This window comes from Phascolarctos cinereus, unplaced genomic scaffold (assembly GCF_003287225.1).
Source record: "Phascolarctos cinereus isolate Bilbo 61053 unplaced genomic scaffold, phaCin_HiC Scaffold_5;HRSCAF=322, whole genome shotgun sequence".
In the NCBI taxonomy this organism is placed as follows: Eukaryota; Metazoa; Chordata; class Mammalia; order Diprotodontia; family Phascolarctidae; genus Phascolarctos; species Phascolarctos cinereus.
In genome coordinates, this window is record NW_027555958.1 from 423,846,896 (window position 1) to 423,867,501 (window position 20,606).

The 20,606-nt window shown below is 40.9% G+C and overlaps 1 pseudogene; it reads right to left on the bottom strand.

The window, feature by feature from the left end:
- LOC110209990 (uncharacterized) overlaps nucleotides 1-4,123 on the bottom strand; it is a 152,647-nt pseudogene extending 148,524 nt beyond the window's left edge.
- Nucleotides 4,124-20,606: the final 16,483 nt, after the last annotated feature.

The following is a 20,606-nucleotide window of genomic DNA, read 5'->3' on the forward strand; positions in this document are numbered from 1 at the left end:
ATATAACGTATAAACAGAAAGGACTGGGACTTTTAAATATAACTAGGCCCTAAAATCTGGTGTAATGGTATTTTCATGGATCAGAAAATTTTCTTTATCCTGTTTGCTATCAGAGTCCAACAGCTGTCTTGGGTACTGGACGCTTGGTGGGTGCAAAAGGGATCAGCTGGCACTGGTTGCCTGGGCCCCATCCTTTCATGAACATTACACCCTTCCAGCCCACAGCATCACCACTGAGGGAATGGTTTTGCTTTCAAACACACCATGGGAAGAACAATGGGAGTGGGAGGCACCTGCTGTGATTATCTCAGAAAGTTCAGACTGCTTACAAGTCTCAACCTATCAGAAACTACTGGCTCATTTACTTCTCCTTTCTCTTCTTTTGGAAAAATATAATTAATAATATTAATAATATTACATTGATAATTATTAATTAATTATTCTTATAATTATAATAATTAATAATATTGATAGTATTCATAATTAATTATATTATAATATTAATAATATTCTTATGCATAGCTTAAGCCCCAAGTTTGAAAGGTCTCAGCAATGGAAAAAAAAAAAAGACTCTCTCTGGCGAATATACATTTATATTACATATATTTATATGTGTAGCTCAAGTCCCAAAGACCATTGATATGGGACTATCTCCTCACTGATGGAGAGCCATGCCTTGAATCTGTGGGAGGGGCAAGATGGAGTTGGTAAGAGCAGGAGAGTAGAGAACTCGGGCCCTGTCAGATATTTTTCAAGCCTCTTCATGCTCATTGGGCTCTGCAATAGCCTCTGACTTTCAAGTTTGAGAAGATGGACAATGCCAACCACACTTCAGGCAGCTAGATGGTACAGTGGACAGTGTCAGGCCTGAATTCAGTTCAAATCTGGTCTCAGTGGGCAAGTCACCTCACCCTGTTTGCCTCAGTTTCCTCATCTATAAAATGAGCTGGAGAAGCAACTAACAAACCACTCCAGTATCTCTGTCAAGAAAACCCCAAATGGGGTCATGACTCAACTGAAAAATGACTAAACAACTTACTTTTTCTGATTCACATTTTTTTCTAATGACTTGGATAAATGGGTCTCTACTATTTCCTATGTGTTTTCATTGTGGAACTGGTATTTGGTGGGAAGGAGTCAAGCCTTGGATATAAAGTTTGAGTCCTCCATTCCCTATTAAAGAAACAGTGATTAGAAGTTTAGCTTGAACCTAAAAACTACATGCCCTAGACTAAGAAGATTTAAGGGGGCAGATAGATAAAATTCTAGACCCATACCCCTCTGTCCTGAGAAGAGCAAAGTGGCCAAGACTTTGGCCCCAACCTCCTGCTTCATTTTCTGGCAGGAATTTAAGCCTCCCTTGGAGAAGGGTGGAGCTAGAAATGTCCATCCTGCCTTTCTTAAGCCACATGATAACACCCCCACACTACAAATAGGAGGCGAGTTCACTATAAATTATATAAATATAGATATGTACATATATACTACGCATCCTCAATATATATGGCATACACATATGTGCTCATATATAATGTGTATATATTCATACATATACATATATACATGTATGTACTTGTATGTATATATGCTAGTTTAACAATCAACACCTTTCTCTTGTGTGCATTATCAGCTGTGGCCTCTACCTTAGCTTTACTGGAATAATGAAAAACATAGATCAGCAATACAAAGGCCAATTACATTTTATCTTAGATGAAGCAATTTTAAAAGAAGACTGAAACAGAAAACAAATAAACTTAAGAAATCAACTAAAGGGAGAGGGAAGAGACAGACGGACATAGAGAAAAAGAAACAGAAATGGCAGGACAGAGAGACAGACAGACAAAGACAGACCTGAACAAAAGATGGGAAAGTCCAGATTCTAAGTTTTATTCTCAGAATAGAAACAGTTCTACTAAATCTGCATCTATGTCATATGGCTTCTGTACAGCCCCACTACTTCCCTTGGCTTAGGGTATCAGTATTTTCACTGATTTGCCCACAATGGTGGTGCTACTGCCTCCTGCTAGCACCATTCCTTTTCCTGCTGGGATTCTTTGCATCAGTTCTCTGGCTTCCCAGCTTTATCATGCTCCCTCCTATCTTCCTCATGTGTTATGAGCTTTTACTCATGAGTATCCCCCTTTCTTCTCCTCATTCCTAGGAATGAGAAAAAAAAAAACAAACGTTTTATAGGGGCTCAATAGATAAACATTGGTGAATTCTTCTCCATCAGTGGACAAAGGTCTCCATTAATGTCTGGTTACAAAAGAATTGTTGAATTATAATTGGATGGGATTTTAGAAGTCACCTGGGACAGCTCTTAATTTTACTAATGAGGAAACTGAAGCCCAGAAGCAAAGCGACTTCCTCAAATAACACTGTTAAGAAGTAGCGAGGTGCAGTCATTTTTTATTTCCCCTGCAGAACACTGTCCAACGAGAGCTCACAGTAGAATGGCAAAATCCATAGGTGACCAGGGATATTCAGGGCCACACAACTAGTAAATATCTGAGGCTGGATTTGAACTCAGGTCTAACTGACTCTAGACTCAGTGCTCTATTCACTATATTACCTAGCCACTAGGGGTCCATGACATACACAAATATTAATAACCACTGCTTTAGAATTTCTTTGTTCTCTTCAGTGATGCCTGAGACCTTGATGGCTGCAGTTTAAAAGGTACTTGCTTTTAAGTTCAGGGGTATCAAACTATTGTCCACATCACCCTTTTCCCGGCCACCGTCACCACCATTACTGTCTGTTGCCCTCCCAACCGGCTAACAAGGCATAGTCCTAACCCTCAATCTTGAATGAGTTCTATTCCAACTATCAAAGATATCTATGTGCTTAACAGATCTCTGAACCAGGCCCCAGGGGCCTTTAACAATAATCTTTTTTTTTTTAATTTTTAGGCAATTGGGGTTAAGTGACTTGTCCAGGATCACACAGCTAGTAAGTGTCAAGTCTGAGGCCGGATTTGAACTCAGGTCCTCCTGACTCTAGGGACAGTGCTCTATCCACCAGGCCACCTAGCCGCCCCTATCAATGATCTTTACCAATAAGACTTAGTTCCTGCTCTTAGGGAGCTTATAATCTAATTATGCTAGCTACAATTTACTAAATTCTAGTCAAATACCTAGGAAACTGGCATTTGGATCTTTCTCTTGCCTAAGTCTCATTGCATGTCTCATTTTTTTTCTAACTAGCTCTTTCTTTCTTTTATTCCTTCCTTCCAGCTTGCTCCCCCCAACCCCAAACACACAGCAACCCTTTCTTCCCCTTGTTTTTGTTTCTCGTATTATCCCTTCTATTCTGAGATCTGAAGGACACTCCCTGAATAAAGTGCTAAGTTTCTTTGGAGAGCACTTCATGTACTTCCAGGAAAAGGCCCTGGAGAAGTCACATCCATAAATAACACTGCTGTGCATTGATCCAGAAGCCTTTCCAAATCCAAGGGGCCCTCTTGCCATAACCAAGAGTTGGGCCTGACCCCCGCACTGGGTTGTTTGGGAGCCCCAAAACAGCAAAGGTGGTAGCACCGATCTTTAGGCTTTTGCCTGAAACCTGGCACTGAGAGAAGGGAAAACTGAGAGGGGAGGAGGGAGAAGAGGGAGGGCCTCCCACCCCCCACAACAGAGGCAAACACAGACAGAAGCGGGCACAGTAAAATATTTTACTACAAAACAGAATTACTCCAAAGACTGATGGACTCACTCGTGAGACCCACTCACATTTATGAAGGTCATAAGTTATAGGCGCTGGGCACACTCACAGGAGCACAGCGATCACCTTTTATGGGTGAAACTTCCTGCGATATATTAAACTCTCCAGAAAACAGACAAGGGGTTTATGGCAAACGATAACTTTAATGCCTGGAAACCATTCGGTGATTTGGGGAGGATTATTAGTAACAGGGGCAAGATGCGGAGTGGTTCCCAGGCACCTGGTTCTACGCTGAGCACTCAAAAACCAATACTGCTTCTCTGCCTCCCTCCATCACCGACTTCTCTGCCGTTCTCTGTTACAGCCGTCCACCTGCAGCTACAGCCACCGAGCTCGGTGCCTGGCTGGAGGAGGAGGCTCGAGGCTTGTGGAAGGGGCTTAACAAAGATGGGAGGACCATCTTGTCCTAAGTAACAAGTGATTAAAGCCCAAGCAGAGACGATGGCTCGCAGCAAGTACCTTTTAAGCTGCAGCCATCAATGTCTCAGGCATCACGGAAGGGAACAAAGAAATTCCAAAATAGTGGTTATTAATGTTTGTGTGTGCCGTAGACCCCTAGCAGCGAGGTAACATAGTGCACAGAGAGCACTAGGTCTGGAGGTAGTTAGAACTGAGTTCAAATCCAGCCTCAGATATTTGCTAGTTGTGTGACTCTGAACATATCAACCTAACTTCCGTTTGCCTCAATTTCCTCAACTGTAAAATGGAAAATAATAATAGCACCTACTGCCCAAGGCTGTTGTTAGGATCAAATGAGATAATATTTATAAATACCTTAGCACAGTAACTGGCATATAGTAGGCATTTAATAAACGTTTATTTCCTTCCTTCCTTCTTTCCAGTCAGATGAAGCCTAATATTACTATGGTTCATTACCTACATTCATAATTGAAGGAAATAATAAATTTCAGTTAAAGATTAGTAAAAATAAAGAATTTTTTTATTCAGGTTCACAGACTCCCTGATCAATATTTGCAGTAGTCCCAAGGAGGGGTTCACTTCTGTGATGGAATTGGTTAGCCCTGATCACACAGCTCCTAAGTTACAGAAGTAGGATTCTGTCTAATGTAGGTCTCAAAGTCTGGTATCTCCAGGTTAAAAATGGCTGCTCTAAAGTCATCCATTAACTACTGAAACTTATACAAGCAAGAAGAGGCTGCCTTTCTGGGGCGGTTCTTCCCTACCCCTCTTCTTTAAGGGAGTATAAACAGCCACTCGGTCACACGGTCAAGATCATTTTTGGAAATGCTTTGCCCGCATGATTTATAAGAAGCTCTGGAGTGCTTCCAACTACCATCTAATCACATCACCAGAAATGGAGTTCTTCCAATGTGTTCTTTCCTATCCCAGAGACTAAGCCATTCCCAGAAACCTGTAAGCAGCCTAGTAATCCAGGGCTGGCATCTGATATTCCTAGGCTTCCAGAGAGGGTATAGGTGGTTTGTTGGTAAATATTTAACAAACGGCTCTCTGGGGGGGAAATGTCCACACAACACCCTCTCACAAACATCATTATTAACATTTTTTTCCATCACTTCCTTAAGTCTAGACAATCAATAAACCATCAGTCAAGCCCTGAACTGTGTTCTTTTTCCTGATTTCTGAGGTGTAAATGCTCACAGTGAAAATTTAACAATTGTAAATCGAGGAGGGCTCTGGCCCTCTGTAGCACATTCCTGAGAAGGGTTCAGGGCAGCTTGGATGGGAGTGAAGGACTGTCACTTGACTTCATTATAACTCTCTGAGGCAGATATTACAGGGATTGGGGGAAGTTTGGCTACAGGGTCTTGACTCAATGGGCTGACTATTCATATAGGTACCTAGCCCATTAAGATCATACTGGACAAATCCAGGTCAAGAGGTAATTCCAGGAAAGACAAGATAAAGGATGGGAAGTCAAGGGACCAGGGTCTTAGTTTCCTCTCGGTTACTAACAAACTGTGTATAACTCCTGTCTCAAAGGCCATTGGTGTGGGCCTCTCTCCTTATTAGGGTAGCTGAATGTGCTACCCTGTAAGAGGGGCTGGTTGCAAGTTGAAGCTCTCATGGTTCACCAAATCTCTCACAAGAGAGTCCCATCCCAGTGACCTTTGGGACAGGAGTTATATGTGTAACCAGCTGAATCTGGGATGTGGAATAAACCTTAGCAATCATCCATTTAACTATTCATGTTACAAATGAGGAAACTGGGCCTAAGAAAGGTTAAATGACTTGCTGAGAATTACATAGATAGGGCAGCTATGTGTTGCTGGAGAGAGCCTCGGGCTCCAGTCAGGAAGATCTGAGTTCAAAGCCAGCCTCAGGTATTTACTAGCTATTTGATCCTGGGCAAGTCACTTAACCTCTGTCTGCTTCAGTTTACAAATGAGGATTTGAAAAATGGGGATAATAATGGCACCTACACCCAAAGTTGTTGTAAGGATAAAATGAAACAATAAATGGCTTAGCACAGTGCCTGGCACAAAGTAAATGCTATATAAGTGGTCATGTTATGTTATGTTATATATATTATATATTAATATATTATGTTATATATATTATATTACTGTACAGAGACTAGAACCCAGTTTTCTTAAGTACTAGGTCAGAACTCATTTCATTCTACCATGACTGCCCACCCTTGGACAATTCCTGAACTCTGGCCATGCCTTATAGACCTCAACTGGACAGGGAGGTAATTAGACTAGATGACTTCTAGTCCCCTCCAATCCTAAATCTTGACCCCCAGACCTTAATAATGTCACTAGTATCTCCCGTGAGGCAAGCTGACTTGCTTATGGTATTATGGCTAGTCTAGGACTAGCTATTCAAAGTCCAGGACGCTCTCTACTACCTCTCTCAAATCATATTTTCTGGTTTAGTTGTGTCCTTAAGCCTCTAAACTCTTTCAAAGGAGGGATTGACATCTCCAGTTTCCTCTCAGACAATCTATTCTTTGTCATGCCTGGCTTCCTTCAACACTCATACTTTGCCTCCCCTCATAGAATGTTAGCTACTTTCAGGGAGAGAATATTTCATTTTTGCCTGCATTCTCAGTGCCCCATGTGGTCCTTGGGATATAACTAGTATTTAATGAATGTTTGCCTATTGAATAATTGATTGATAGAAGAATAGGTTCCTAGTCTTCATATGCCCTTCTACAAAAGTATCTAAATTTTTGGTTGTTTCCATAGAACTCTACACATAGTAGGACAAATATTTGGCTATTGAATATACTTTAAATGTTGTTATTGTTGCTGCTTGTCCTTTGTCCTTGAAAAGGACCACAACATCAGGGAAGTGATGCCATAACACGCCAGTGAATTGGATTTAAGTGAGGCAGGGCTGTGCAGTCACCAGCCTCACTTTCTCCTCCAGAGCCATCTGGGTCCAGTGGTGAGATATAGATCAGAAGGATTGTAGATGGCCAGAAATACAATGGGTGACCTGGGCTTTTTAAAGCTAAGGTCTTTAACAGGTCTCAATTTGACTTAGGAAACACTCATTCAGTAATTAAGGGTAGGTAAGAAATGAGGCAGAGAATGGCCTCTTTACCTAGTCAAAAAAAAAAAAAAACAATCTGAGAGGGGAAGACCCTCAGAAACAGAAACCACTGCTATTTACATTCACTGGAGTCAATCAGGGTGCAAACAATGACCAATGGCCTGGGACCCATTGTTGGTCAATCAATGAGAGGGAGAGTGATTTGGGTTTAAAAAAAGATTCAGTGCTCAAAATTTACATACCCTTTGGGCACTCACCAGTAAGGGTAGGATACCCTATGTGGACAGAGGGAAAGGAAAGAAAAAGAAAAGAAAGAGCTGTGGTGCCCAACTGGCCAGTTCCTTTTCACTCACCCAGGTTGTTTGCCATCAGTTCTCAAAGTGTACTATGACTTTAAATGAATTCCAAATCAAGCCACCTCATTTCTACACTCTGACTTTCCAGAGTATCAGCTACCTACAACCTTTGCTGACAATTTGTCTGAGCAAGCCCTAGGTCATTACTTTTAAGTCTCACAGACCCAGGATCATTGCCCTCAGAAGGGACTGGCTGCATCTACTAGAAGTCACTCAGCACAGGGTAGCAGCTGCCTTCTTCCCCTCCCCCTTCCACCCTCCAGGGAGATCCTCTTTAGACTGCTGCCATCATTAACCCCAGTGACTGAATCCTTCACTAGCTCTGATGTCCCAGTTCCTTAATTTAGACCACAAGGTCGTACATTTTATCTCCCTTGAAGCAGTTGAGTTGATCTCTAGGTCCCAATGCACATTACATATACTATTATTTTATCACAAGGTATCCCCAGATAGCAAGTGACTTTGATCCCTTTGGCTCCAATTCACCTTGAATTGTGGCTTCTAATTTCTTAGCTCCTGATACCATTTTTCTATAGTTCTGGAGGCTCACTTACACTTACTACCAGATTAAGGATCTCTGAGATGGCATGTGAGCTGTCCTTTGAAGGAAGGTAGAGATTCTAAAAGACTGAAGAGAGGATTAAGTGCAGGCTTCTTCATTTAGTCTTCAAAGGCCGAGGTAGGAGATTGAATGTGGTTTATGGAGAATGGCTAGTCGGCCATTATGAATGAAGGATAGGCCATGTTGAAGGGGAGTAAACTTTAAATAAGAATGGAAAAATTAGGTGGGATCCAGATTGTGCAGAGCTTTAAAAGCAAGGCTGGGAATCAGAGATCACCCATTTTTTTGTTGTTATTTATTTTTGCAAACCCAAATTAAGAGACAAGGTAGTAATGGGAGAATGAACCCACCTGGCTATAAATACACTAGTTTTACAGAGCTCTTAGCTCTAGACTGCTGCAAGTGAGTATGTCATCAAATCATAGAATCTTAAAGTTAGAAATCCATTCTCTAAGTAATGACCTTGATATAACATTTTTAACAAATGGTCATCCATTCTCTGCTTGACTGTCTCAAGGGATAAGGAACTTTCTACCTTGGGGACATGGGGATGGGGGCCCATTTAATTTTGTAGAATATTAAATATTAGGATATTTTTTCTTCCATTGTGCAGAAATCTGCCTACCTATACATTTTACCCACTCAACTTAGTCCTGCTTCTGAGGACAATAAGACTGTTTAGTACTTCGTTCACGTGTATGTCTAGCTGAAAACAACTGTAATGTTTGCCTCATGCCTTCTTTTCTCCAGCCTAATGTTGGGGAACAGGCAAGAGGAAGGAGACTTCTGGTGACAGGCATATTGGTCATCAAGGGTCCTATGAATGTGGATCAAAGACAAAAGGTCAAACTGAAAGCAAAGAATTTATTAGCATGCTAAGGAATAAAGCTCTCACTGATAGCAGCTTCATCTTTCTAGAGTACAGATTTTGTTTTCATAACTCTTCAAACAGCCAATTAATCACATTCTGTACCAACTTAGGATAGATAAGTAGACTATTTCATAGGAGAGGAAGGAGTAGAGAAGAAGGAGATCAGCCAAGGAGGAAAAGGGAGTATTTTGGATGCATTTGGTAGTATTTATTGTTTTAAAGTTACATAAAATCAACGAACACATCAGCTGTGTCTGAAGGTACATGCAATATTCCATTCCTAGTCCCCTCCGCCCCACGCAAGGAAAGGAATGAAATGCATTTTCTCAACTCTTCTTTGTACCCAAGATTGATGATCATCATAATTTTTTTTAATCTCATTGTTCTTCTTTTTGACGTTGTATTCGTTGTGTGTATCGTTTTCCTAGTTCTGCTTTCTTCACCTTGCATAGGGTCATTCTAGTCAATCAATCAGCATTGATTAAGTGACTACTGTGTGCCAGGTCTTCCCATGTTTGTCTGAATTCTTCATATCATAGTGCAGAAATATTCCATTACATTCATTACAGGTATCTCAAATAAATGTTATTATATAATATTTAATTGTTCAGCAGTCAAAGCATAATCTTAATTTTTTACATCATGAAAAGTGCTACAATGAATATTTTGATATATATTGGGTCTTTCTGTCTGTCTTCCCTGTAGGTATAGGCCTAGAAGTGGGATCTCTGGATCAAAGGGCTCTCTCTCTCTCTCTCTCTCTCTCTCTCTCTCTCTCTCTCTCTCTCTCTCTCTCTCTCTCTCTCTCTCTCCACACACACACACACACACACACACACACACACACACACACACACACTCTCTCTCTCTCTCTGTACACACACACATACATATACACACATGTATACATATACACACATACACACATGTGTGTGTATACATGTGTGTATACATATATACGCACATATATACATATACACATATATACATATATACACACATACACACACACATATACACGCATATACATATATGTGTATGCACATGTATGTGTGTATGTGTGTATATGCACACATATGCATATACACGTGCTATACATACATGCACATATACACACACATATATATACATACACACACCTATATACACCTATAGGTATTTAAACCATATAAAATTCCTCAAAATATTAAACAGAGAAAACTAATCAATGACCCTCTGATTATTTATATCAAGAAAACCATTAAATAGGGAGAAATGTGTGTGCCAAAGGTACTCAATACTATCAAGGTAGATGTCCAGCACAGACGAATATGAGAAGGATACCCTTGAGAGGGGAAGGTGCTTCACATGCTCCTGTTTACTGATGACATTGTGCTGATTTCATCAAGCCCACATTGCAGAGCCTCCTATAAAAGATTTATAATCACTCAGACAAGTTCAGCCTAACTATCGACACATAAAAATGCAAGTGAAAGATAGATGTCGATTGTCCAGATTACAATTTGCAGCTGGATGGACAAGCACAAGATTGGGTCCATCAAGACATCCATCTTGGAGAGACAGAACAGAGGCACAATGAGCTAGGCCAAAAATTGAACGGGAGAGCAAGAGCAAGCTAAACTGCATTTGGAAAATTGCACCATGTTTTTAATGACCTAGAACTTCTCCCTGAAATAAAGGCCAATCTTTTAAACATGAGTCCTGGCAATGGTGGAAAGTATGTAATACCACAGTATCAAAAGAATTAAAATCAAAAGTCATCCAAAGGTCAATGGCATAAAACCCATGGTTTTATTGCTACCACTGAAGAATTGTATAGGGGAAATAGTAGAGAAATATTAACAAGGAAATGCTTGATTTTGAAAGGAGACAGGCAGGTCATGGAGCAAGAGCACGGGAGATATGACCAATGGGTGGTAGATTTGCTTTTTAGAATCAATAAGATGTCAGGAGATCTAGAGAAAGTCCACAGAATGTTAGGTAGACCTCTCTGTGGAGGACTTACATGAGTAAGAATTGAGCAGGATGAGAAGGGATTGATGAGTTGCAATATGTAACATTGGAGGGAATATCCAGATTGATTATATCATAGAACTAACAAACTATTGAAGTTTGTTAATTCAATAGTTTGATCAGTTACTGAGTGACCATGGAGCTCATTGAGGCATCAATGCATACAACAAAATGTCATTTATTAATCTCAAACACACCTCAACTCTGTCCATTCTTAGCATTGAAGGCTACCTGCTACTGAGCTACATGTAGACTCAGTTTAGTGGATCTGGTCATGTTCTGCATGAAATTTCTCTACTTTTTCATCCTTTGTAATAGATTTTGGTCCATAGGTAGTATCTATCATCATAGTGGTCACTTTGTGTATGCCCATCATGAGCACTGTGAAGTGAGCTAGCCAAGTATATAAATATAAAGTATATACACACACATACACACACACACATATATACATATATATATATACACACACATATACATATATACACACATATATACACACACATGTGTGTGTGTATATATGTGTATATATATGTGTGTGAGTGTATATATATATATGTGTGTGTGTATGTGTGTGTGTGTGTATTAGCCAGTTCATACATATACACATAATGATGTTCTTTTGGCCATACAACGAAAACAGTATTGAACATGGAGTCAGAAAAAAAATCTGGGTTTGAATCACCTCTTCAGTCATTTACAGTTTCTTCATTGGTAAAGAGGGAAGGGAGGTGGGTGGACTAAATCTTTCAGATTCCCTCCAGGTCTAAAGCTATGGTCCCATGAACTCCTTTATTTCCTTCTGCGGGGATGATCTCTGAGGCATTTTTCATTTAGCTGAAGCTTTATTATATCTTCTGGTTTCAATATTTTTGTGGTGCAATTAAAATCTCATTGGTCACTGGACAGAAACACTACATCAAATGACAACAGTGAAATTAGTGTTCATAAATGAACTAATTGGATTCCATGTCTCAAGACTCTCCTTTCTCTAATACACAGACAAACTGATAATGTTGAAGCACAGGTTTTATGACAACCTCCTGCTCAAGGAAATCTAGTGGATCCCTCCTACCCTCTAGGAAAAAACAAACCAAAAAACTCCCTACTTGACATATAAATTCCTTCAAAAACTGGATCAAGCTGACTTTTACAAGTTTATTAATCATCACTCATCTATTACCTAGTCTATGGTCTAGCCAAACTTACCTACTTGGTCTTTTCCATACATCATATGTTAGAGTATAGGCCTAGCCATAACCTAACAATTATGATGATTATATATAGCATTTATATCAAACTTTAAGGTTTGACAAATTCTTTACATATGTCATCTAATTTCCTCCTAACATTTTCCCTCTTTCCTAACCAAAGGACACGTTAGCAGAACTGTTTCATTTCAAATGGCAAAACATGGAAAATTTTACTTTGACCTACTTTTCCTTTGTGATTCTTCATGCTCTTCTTTGGACATACCCACCTCATTGCTGTTAACTTTAGATTATATCTTCCCTGTGTGTAGGCTCCACTGTCTCCGATTGGTGTTGTTTTTCAAGAATTGAGGTGAAAAATCTTAGATATATACTCCCAGTCATGAATTCAACCAGTGAAATCTGAGCTGATGCTTCATCTACATCTTCCCCCCCCTTATTCATCTCAGGATCTAAAGTTGATTCTCAAATTCTTTTCACCTGCCCAAAGAAAGGCATAGAAAAGATTCCTTCCCATAGGTTCTCTGTTCTCTCTAAAACCCTGACAGAATAAGCTTTTAATTAGAAGTTGATAGAATGGAAGACCAGTGAGATAAACCAAGTCATAGCTTGGAAAGAAAGAACAGAATCCTGAGACCAAAGTTGGTGGGGGAAAAAATTCCCAAGATCCATGACCCTGCTCACATTGCATGCCTGTAATTTGCACAGTGATATTTCCCCTGCCTATCCAAGGCAAGAAAATCAATGTATTACCAGGGCCAGTATTGTGCCTACCACTGACTTTACTGTGCTTTTTGTTAACAACTTTGTTTTGTGCTTTTATTTATCCCTTTATGTTATCCCTGATATCTAGAATAGAATCTCTCCCTGTCTCCATCTATCGAAGTCCAACTCTTCCTTCAAGCCCTAATTCAGGTGTCATCTCCTTGTTCATTCCCTGACTCCTCTCTTCTTCCAGAGGAGAAAGTGATCTCTCTTCAAATTCCTACAGCACTTATCTGCGTATTTATTTCATTCAAAAAGCATAGTTATACATGGATATGAATCAGCAGACCATTGACTTAACCCACTAGTCTCTATTTTCTGAAAACACCTTATACAGACATATATATGTGTGTGGATGTGTGTGTGTGTGTGTGTGTGTGTGTGTGTGTGTGTGTGTGTGTATGTATATAATGTATGACTGACTGCAAGTCCAGAACCATGTGAATTATTTCATGCAGAGGAAGTTTTGTACCTTAAACAGGCCCCATAAAGTGTGCCCAGGCAAATAGCATCATAGGCACTTTCAGTAGGGAAAGGAAGGACACCAACCTTTGTGAGGAAATGGAGATGTAAGAACCATAAGTCTGGAAAGGTAACCCTTACCATCATGCCCACTCAGAGGAAGTGGCCATTTCATAGCTTGCTATTTCAAGTAATTATTCTTGAAAACTAGATAGTAAGATTGTTTCTTCACATTTGGCATCCAAGAAACCTCATTTAAGGCACACAGATGATGAAGTTATAACACTTGCAGCAAATACATAGATTCCTTGGGTAAGGGAGGTTAAAGAGGTTTAGAAGACAACCACCGCTAAATCCTCAAAATACCAATATTTTTATTTGGAGTTGGAAAAGACCTTAGGAATCACCCATTCCATTTTGTAGTGGAAGAAACTGAGTCCCCAAATAAAAGTGAGTTGTCCAGGGTCATAGCAAAAGATGCACTGAATTCTGACTGCAATAAAGGCTGAATTGAGTTTGAGTCAAACAGAACCCAAATCTCAAAGATTTCCTCTTCTGAAAAATAAAAGATTATATAAAGAAACAGAAACCCAAGGTTGGAGTCAGAGCATGGACTGAGTCCAGGTCTCCTCAGCCCTAGTTTAGAACCTTTTCAGACAAGTTGTTGAAAATTCGGCCTCCCTTGGAGGTAATCAGGCTCTAAACCTTCCAGAATAATGGTCCTTATTTTCATGATTTGGGACAAGCAAATGAGCAGGGAGGAAATAGCCATCAATTCTTTCAGGTATGCCTTGATTCCAAAGGGCAAAGTCTGATTACTCTTTTCTTGGCCTGAGCTCTGAAAGTTCTTGGCCAGGATTTAGGTCTAAGCAATGCATCTGTGGGGTTGCCCTGGTTGGAATTCCAGTGGACTGTTGCAGGACTTGGCTGCTATCAACCATCTGGCAAGTTTTGCCGTTTCAGAGTGACGGGACTATAGGTTCCTACTTGGTCTTGGGGTTCATTTGCTGGCTGTTCTGTTGTAGGCTTCAGACTGGGTTGGGTGCTAGAACCAAGACTCCACGTGGATCCTAGGGAAAGCTCCTGCTTGCTTCTGAAGTTTCTCCTCATTTAGTCCATTACTTAGGGCTCATGACTGCTCCCTACCCCTAAGTGTAGTCTGTTTCCAATCTGCTCTGGACCTGTGACCCAGAATTTGAGAGCAAATGATAGAGTTCCCATCTGGCACCTGTTTTTGCAGCTTGAAGAAGGTGGTCTGAAATTTTGGTTGGTTCTTGGGTTGATCAGAGATCCTAAGTCTTTCAAAGAGGCTTACTTGGACTTCTTGCTGTGGTACATATGCAGACTTTATTCTTTTTCAATTCCTATGCTGGATTGCTCCATGTGAATGTTTCTGGCTTTATCCCATCCCCAAAGTCCAGATTTCTCTGACTTTCTGTGATGTCCAGGGCTGGAAAATGGACTTCTTGCGATTTTTACTTGAATTTCCTAATCAGGATTTAATTTGGTGCATTTGGTTTTTTTGGCAAGGCAATCATGGTTAAGTGAGTGACTTGCCCAAGATCACACAGCTAGTAAGTGTCTGAAGTTGGATTTGAACCCAAGCCCTCCCTGACTCCAGGGCCAGTAATGTATCCACTGGTGCATTTTTTTTAAGTCCTAAAGGGAAAGGTTGTGGGTAAGAGTGAGGCTTCAGGTCTTCCTGTTACAATGCCATCTTGGCTCTGCCTCATCCTATTTGATTTTGATCCAAGCTCAATATCTTGTCCAAGTAACATGCAGAGCTAAATCAAAGCTATAACTAAGAACTTTGGCAGAACTTTGTCCCAGGGTAGGATATTTAAAGGGCATATGACAGTGCTGGAATTCATCTAAGGAAAAAGTTTGTATTTGTGGGGGAGAGGGCAAGGGTGGGGTCATTGGGAACAAGATGGTAAGAATATGGGTAGACACAGTCTCTTGCAACAGGAGCAGTTCAACTATCTCTTAGATTTCCTCAGGCAATGTGGTAGGAAGGGAGGAGGGTGACTAGAGAAAAGAAGTTGTAGCTGGAGAAACTCAAACTCTGATCCAGACAAGAGGTGGAAAAAGAAGCCTGGCCCTGTTTTTTTTAGCTGTTACCATTAGTGTCCAGTGTTGTAGCCCTACAGATAACCTTCTCACAACACATTTTGATGCTAGGAAAAGAAGGTAGCACAGATGCCCAGCTGCTTGAAGGCCAGAAGCAGACCGGAAAGTGCCATGATCCACCCATGGAACAGAGAAAATTGAAGTGGAGTAAGTTGGAGGAAGAAAAATAGTGCCTTAGCATGCTAATAACCATGTTGTTAGGTAACCATGCTTCCTGGGTATGCCCTTGCCTCCCATTTCAACAGCAGCAAGAACAAGGAGATAAAGGAGAAGGAGGAGAAGGAGAAGGAGGAGAACAACAGCAAGTTTCTTTTCCTTGAAGTTTTGCTCTCCCAAGTTACTCAAACTTTTCCAAAAACAAGAACAAAAAACAAACAAAATAAAACAAACAAACAAACAAACAGAACACAGGGGCAAGCTCTAAGGGAAGAATGGAATTAGCATTTCTTGAATACATATTATGGGCCAGGAACAAGGCTAGATGTTTGATACAAAAGGAAAAAAATGAACCAGTCCTTGCCTTCAAGGGGTTTATTCTACTAGGGAGGAAGAAGGGAATCTATTTTAGCACAAACCAAATGTCATTATAAAGAAGAAAATCTTAGGAGCCTTGAAAAAACACTTAATAAAATCTGAAGGTCCTCCCCCACAAAAAAGGAATTATCTACTGTTGAGATTATCATATAATTGTATTCTTTCATTAGCAAAGATAATGGAGAACCGACTTCATTAAAAATGACTTCCTGTAACTGACCACCAGCAGTAGCATCTGCCATCCCTGAGGGTTTGTCTTTTGTAGATGTTCATCACTTGAATAGAAGAGTCATTTCCAAGTTATCTTAACCACAGAGTGCCCTTCATCTTCAAGGCTAGCTCCCGTACTTCTGCCATCTCCTCTGAGAGCCTGCGTATTTCATCCTCAGGTTCTGTGGCACTCGTTCCCAAAGCACCTGGACTGGTAAGATAGCTCTCACCACAGGAAGCTCCAGATAATTCGGTTGGCAGAAATGAGGGACTCGGAGGCTCCCTCCACAAATCTCTAAATCAACTGGCCATGCAGATGCTGGAGCGGCAGCAGCTGTTTGCAGTTGCAAAGGACATTCATCTCCTAGCTTTTATTTACTTGTTTCTGGGGAATGTAGTTGAGCAAACACATCAAACTCAAATCTCTCTTACTAGATCTCTGACAAGGGCATCCCCAGGAATTTGGACCATGAGGGCTCTCTCAGTAAAAGTCATGCCATAATGAGCATAGCCCTCTAGCATAGGGGTGGAGGTAGAGAGGTGTGATATCCTTTTACAATAATCAAAAAGTTTTGACATTCTCTTACAAAACCCGATGGAATTCCAGGTGCCCTGTAGAGTATCATATTCCCTTTTCTTTTCTTTTTTTGGCCAAAATGGTGCAAGGAGTTCCCATCAGGGATCTTATTTGCTAGTGCAGGTCAGCACGATCTCTGCCACCAATAGTCTTAGAGAGTTGCTTGAGGCCCTGGGATGTTCAGTGAGTTGCCCAGGATCGCATATTGAATATGTGGCAAAGTCAAGACGAACCTAGGTCTTCCCAACTCAGGCCAGTTCTCTACCCTCATTTTTCAGATGAGGTAACTGAACTCTATGATTACACAGCTAGTGTGGCTAAGTCATAATTTGAACCCGGTTGTCCAGATTCAGAGTTCAGAATGATATCCATTGTATCATGGTGACTTTCCAAAAATTAACATTAATGAATTAAAAATAATTTTAAACATTGTCCTATTACATCAGTCCTGGAAAATAGATACTACAGGTACTATCATCTCCATCATATGGAAAAGAAAATTGAGGCTCAGAAGAATTAGGAATGACCTGACCAATAGCTCCTGGAGAGAGGAGCCCACGTTCCTCCTGACACCGATCACACATCTTGCTTCTTCTGCACCCCAGGTGTCCATGTCACTGATTAAGTATAAATCCTGAAAGAAAAAGTGTGACTCCACACGCACCCAGTGATGGAAGCGTACCCCAAGGGAGGGAGGCAGTCTTCTGATATCCTTAGTCCCAGAACCACCTGGAATCATGTATGCAAATGCAAGGATTGTTGAGGTGCCAGTGAAAAGGCAGTACACCCATAAACTGGGTGGTGGGGTGCTCCTTCATCTAGCAAGCCAGCTGTAGCAACATTCCTGCCAAGTACAGCAGTCTTGCCATCAGAGGTCCTCAGCACTTCATGAACTAAAGGCTCAGGGAAGAAAGCCCAGAACGCAAGCAAACTTGTGCTGTGGGAAGGGCAGCAAACTGCTGCTAAGAGAGTTGAGGGACTTTCTCTCTCCTCTCCCCTTCCCTCTCTTTTTCCTTCCTCCTCTCCTCTCTCCTCCCCTCCCCTCTCTTTTTGTCTCCTGTCCCCTCTTCTGTCCTCTCTCCTCCTCCATAGATAGATATAGATAGATATGAAACAAAGAGATAGAGATAGAAATATGTGTGTGTTACATGTATATATGTGTGTATGTATGTATATACATACACACACATATATATTCCCCTGTCTCTCTCTTCCTGTCTTTTTCTGTCTCTGTATCTCTAGAAATATGTGTATGTATATGTATATGCATATATATACACACATATATACATATACACATAGTATACACACACACACATATATGTGCATACATATATGTGTATGTGTGTGTGTGTGTGTGTGTGTATTTGGCTGGATGGCAGAGTGAATAGAGTGCCAGGCCTGGAGTCAGGAAGACTTACCTTCCTCAGTTCAAATCTGGCCTCAGACTGGGCAAGTCACGTAACTCTGTTTGCCTCAGTTTCCTTATCTGTCAAATGAGTTAGAGAAGGAAATGGCAAACCACCCCAGTGTCTTTGCCTAGAAAACCTCAAATGGGATCATGAAGAGTGTGACTTGAGTGAAGCAACTGAACAACAACATTCATATATACATACATATATACATATATATGCACATATATATACACACACATACATACATGTGTATATTCCCGCCTCTGTGTCTATACCTCTTTGTCTTTATCTCTGTCTGTATCTTCATCTGTCCACTATCTTTCTGTGCCTCTGTCTCTCTCCGTCTCTGTTTCTCTTCCTCTAAGTCTTCTACTCTTCCCTCGCCCCCACCCTGTGGAACATCAAAATGAATCTTTCTAAAAACCTACAATAGAGCAAAGCGCAGTCAGCAGACATCAATTACCAGGTGCCAGGAAACCCTGCATTTTCCACACCAACAAAGTCAAATTTTATACAATAATTAGTAAACCTAGAGCTGAATTTGTGGTAGCAGAAAGGCCACATTTCTGCCTTTTTAGCACTAACCAGTCTGAATCCAGCTCAGGCAGGAGACAAGCAGCAAAAGGGTCTAATTCAAGCCTTTGTTTAGTACCTGCAGCATCATCTAAGCAGCTAGCACCAATTCAACTCATCATGCAGAGGGTGTCCTAAAAATCTTAGTGCTGTTTTAAGCTTTATGTTTTGGTGGCTCTAAGTTGACTATTAGCTATGTGTGAGGCACCATGTACTTAGAATTTAACTTTTCAACTCTCTTGGTCCCCTAAAGCTTCAAATAGGCCCTATGCATGTATTTAAGTACCATGGAAAATAGGGAAGAATAAAACCTTGAAAAAAAGTCTCTGGGCCTGTGAGGTGTAAAAAAACTAAGTTAAATTGCATACCTCTATTATGGCAGTGGCAGGGCAGCTATTGGCACACTGGGCTTGGAATCAGGAAGAGCCGAGTTCAAATGTGCCTGATTTTGGGCATGAAGTTACTTAACCTCTGTTAGCCAACTTCCTCAACCATAAGATGAGGGTAATAGTAGCACCTACCATTCAAGAATATTGTGAGGATTGAATAAGACAATGTTTTCAAGAATGCTGGCACATAGTACGTTCTATTTAAATGCTTATTCCCTTCTCCCAAAAGGGAGAATAAATTTTTCTAGCAACAAGAGGAGAAGTAAATCTGGAGAACTGTTTCATTTCTATTCTTCCTACTTCTAAATTTACCAGTACTTAATGCAAAGGGGCTCCATTATTTGGTTCTTAGAATCAGAGAGAGTTAAAGTTGGACCTTAGACATGATTTAGGCCACCCTGTCATTTTAACAGATGACGAAACGGTCTGAGAGGTTGTGACTTAAGGTCATATGGATAGTAAGTAATAGGGGATAGGATTTGAACCCAAGTCCCCTGGCACGAATTCATGAATACCTCTTACCTACCACCCCATGACAGTGCCTTCTAGTTTTCCTTGACAGATAATTAAGTGCTCACTAATTAATGAGTATACTGTTCAGAGGATCATAGGTAAGAACACATAATGAGGATTTAAAACATGAACGTGAATTTTCACTTTTGGGTCCTGAATAAACCCGGCTTTGAACTCCCCCAGTTCAGCATTTAGGGGGTGGGCAGGGAGAGAAGGAAAGGAGGGCAGGAAGACAGAAATTAAAAAGACTCCCAAGTTCTCTTAAGTACCAAGTGGCTCTTAGCAAAGAATTCTGTGACAAGTCAAATGCAAATGAACCAGAAACATAGAGACTAAATTCCTCTTGAAATACCCCTGGGTAGGAAAATTAAGAGGAAAGCAATTGGCAAAATGTCTCTGGATTTGCCAGTACTGAAACAGGGCTGCCTCAGCTCTGCCTCACTGGCTGCTATTTCCCAGCTCCTGGGGGAAGTTCATCTGCTCTCAGCTCAGCCCCAGGGGTAACCCTCCAGATAGGGGGTTCACTCTATCCGGGGTGAGGCTGTGATTGGAAGAGCAAACTCACACCCTGACTGATATGCCTGCAGAGCATGGGAGCTGATCTCCAGGGACCTCACCCTGGCACCTCTCAGCCTTGTTAAATTCACTTAAAATAAAAGGAGGCAACGTACACCAAGCAAATGACAAGGGAACAGACATTATGGGATGAGAGTGAGAACTGACTGACAGGTCACATTCTGCTAACCACTCAGCTGCCAGCTGTATTCCTGACTTGGTGCAGAATTGCTCTTCTGAATGCATTCCCCAGCAAATGCTTGA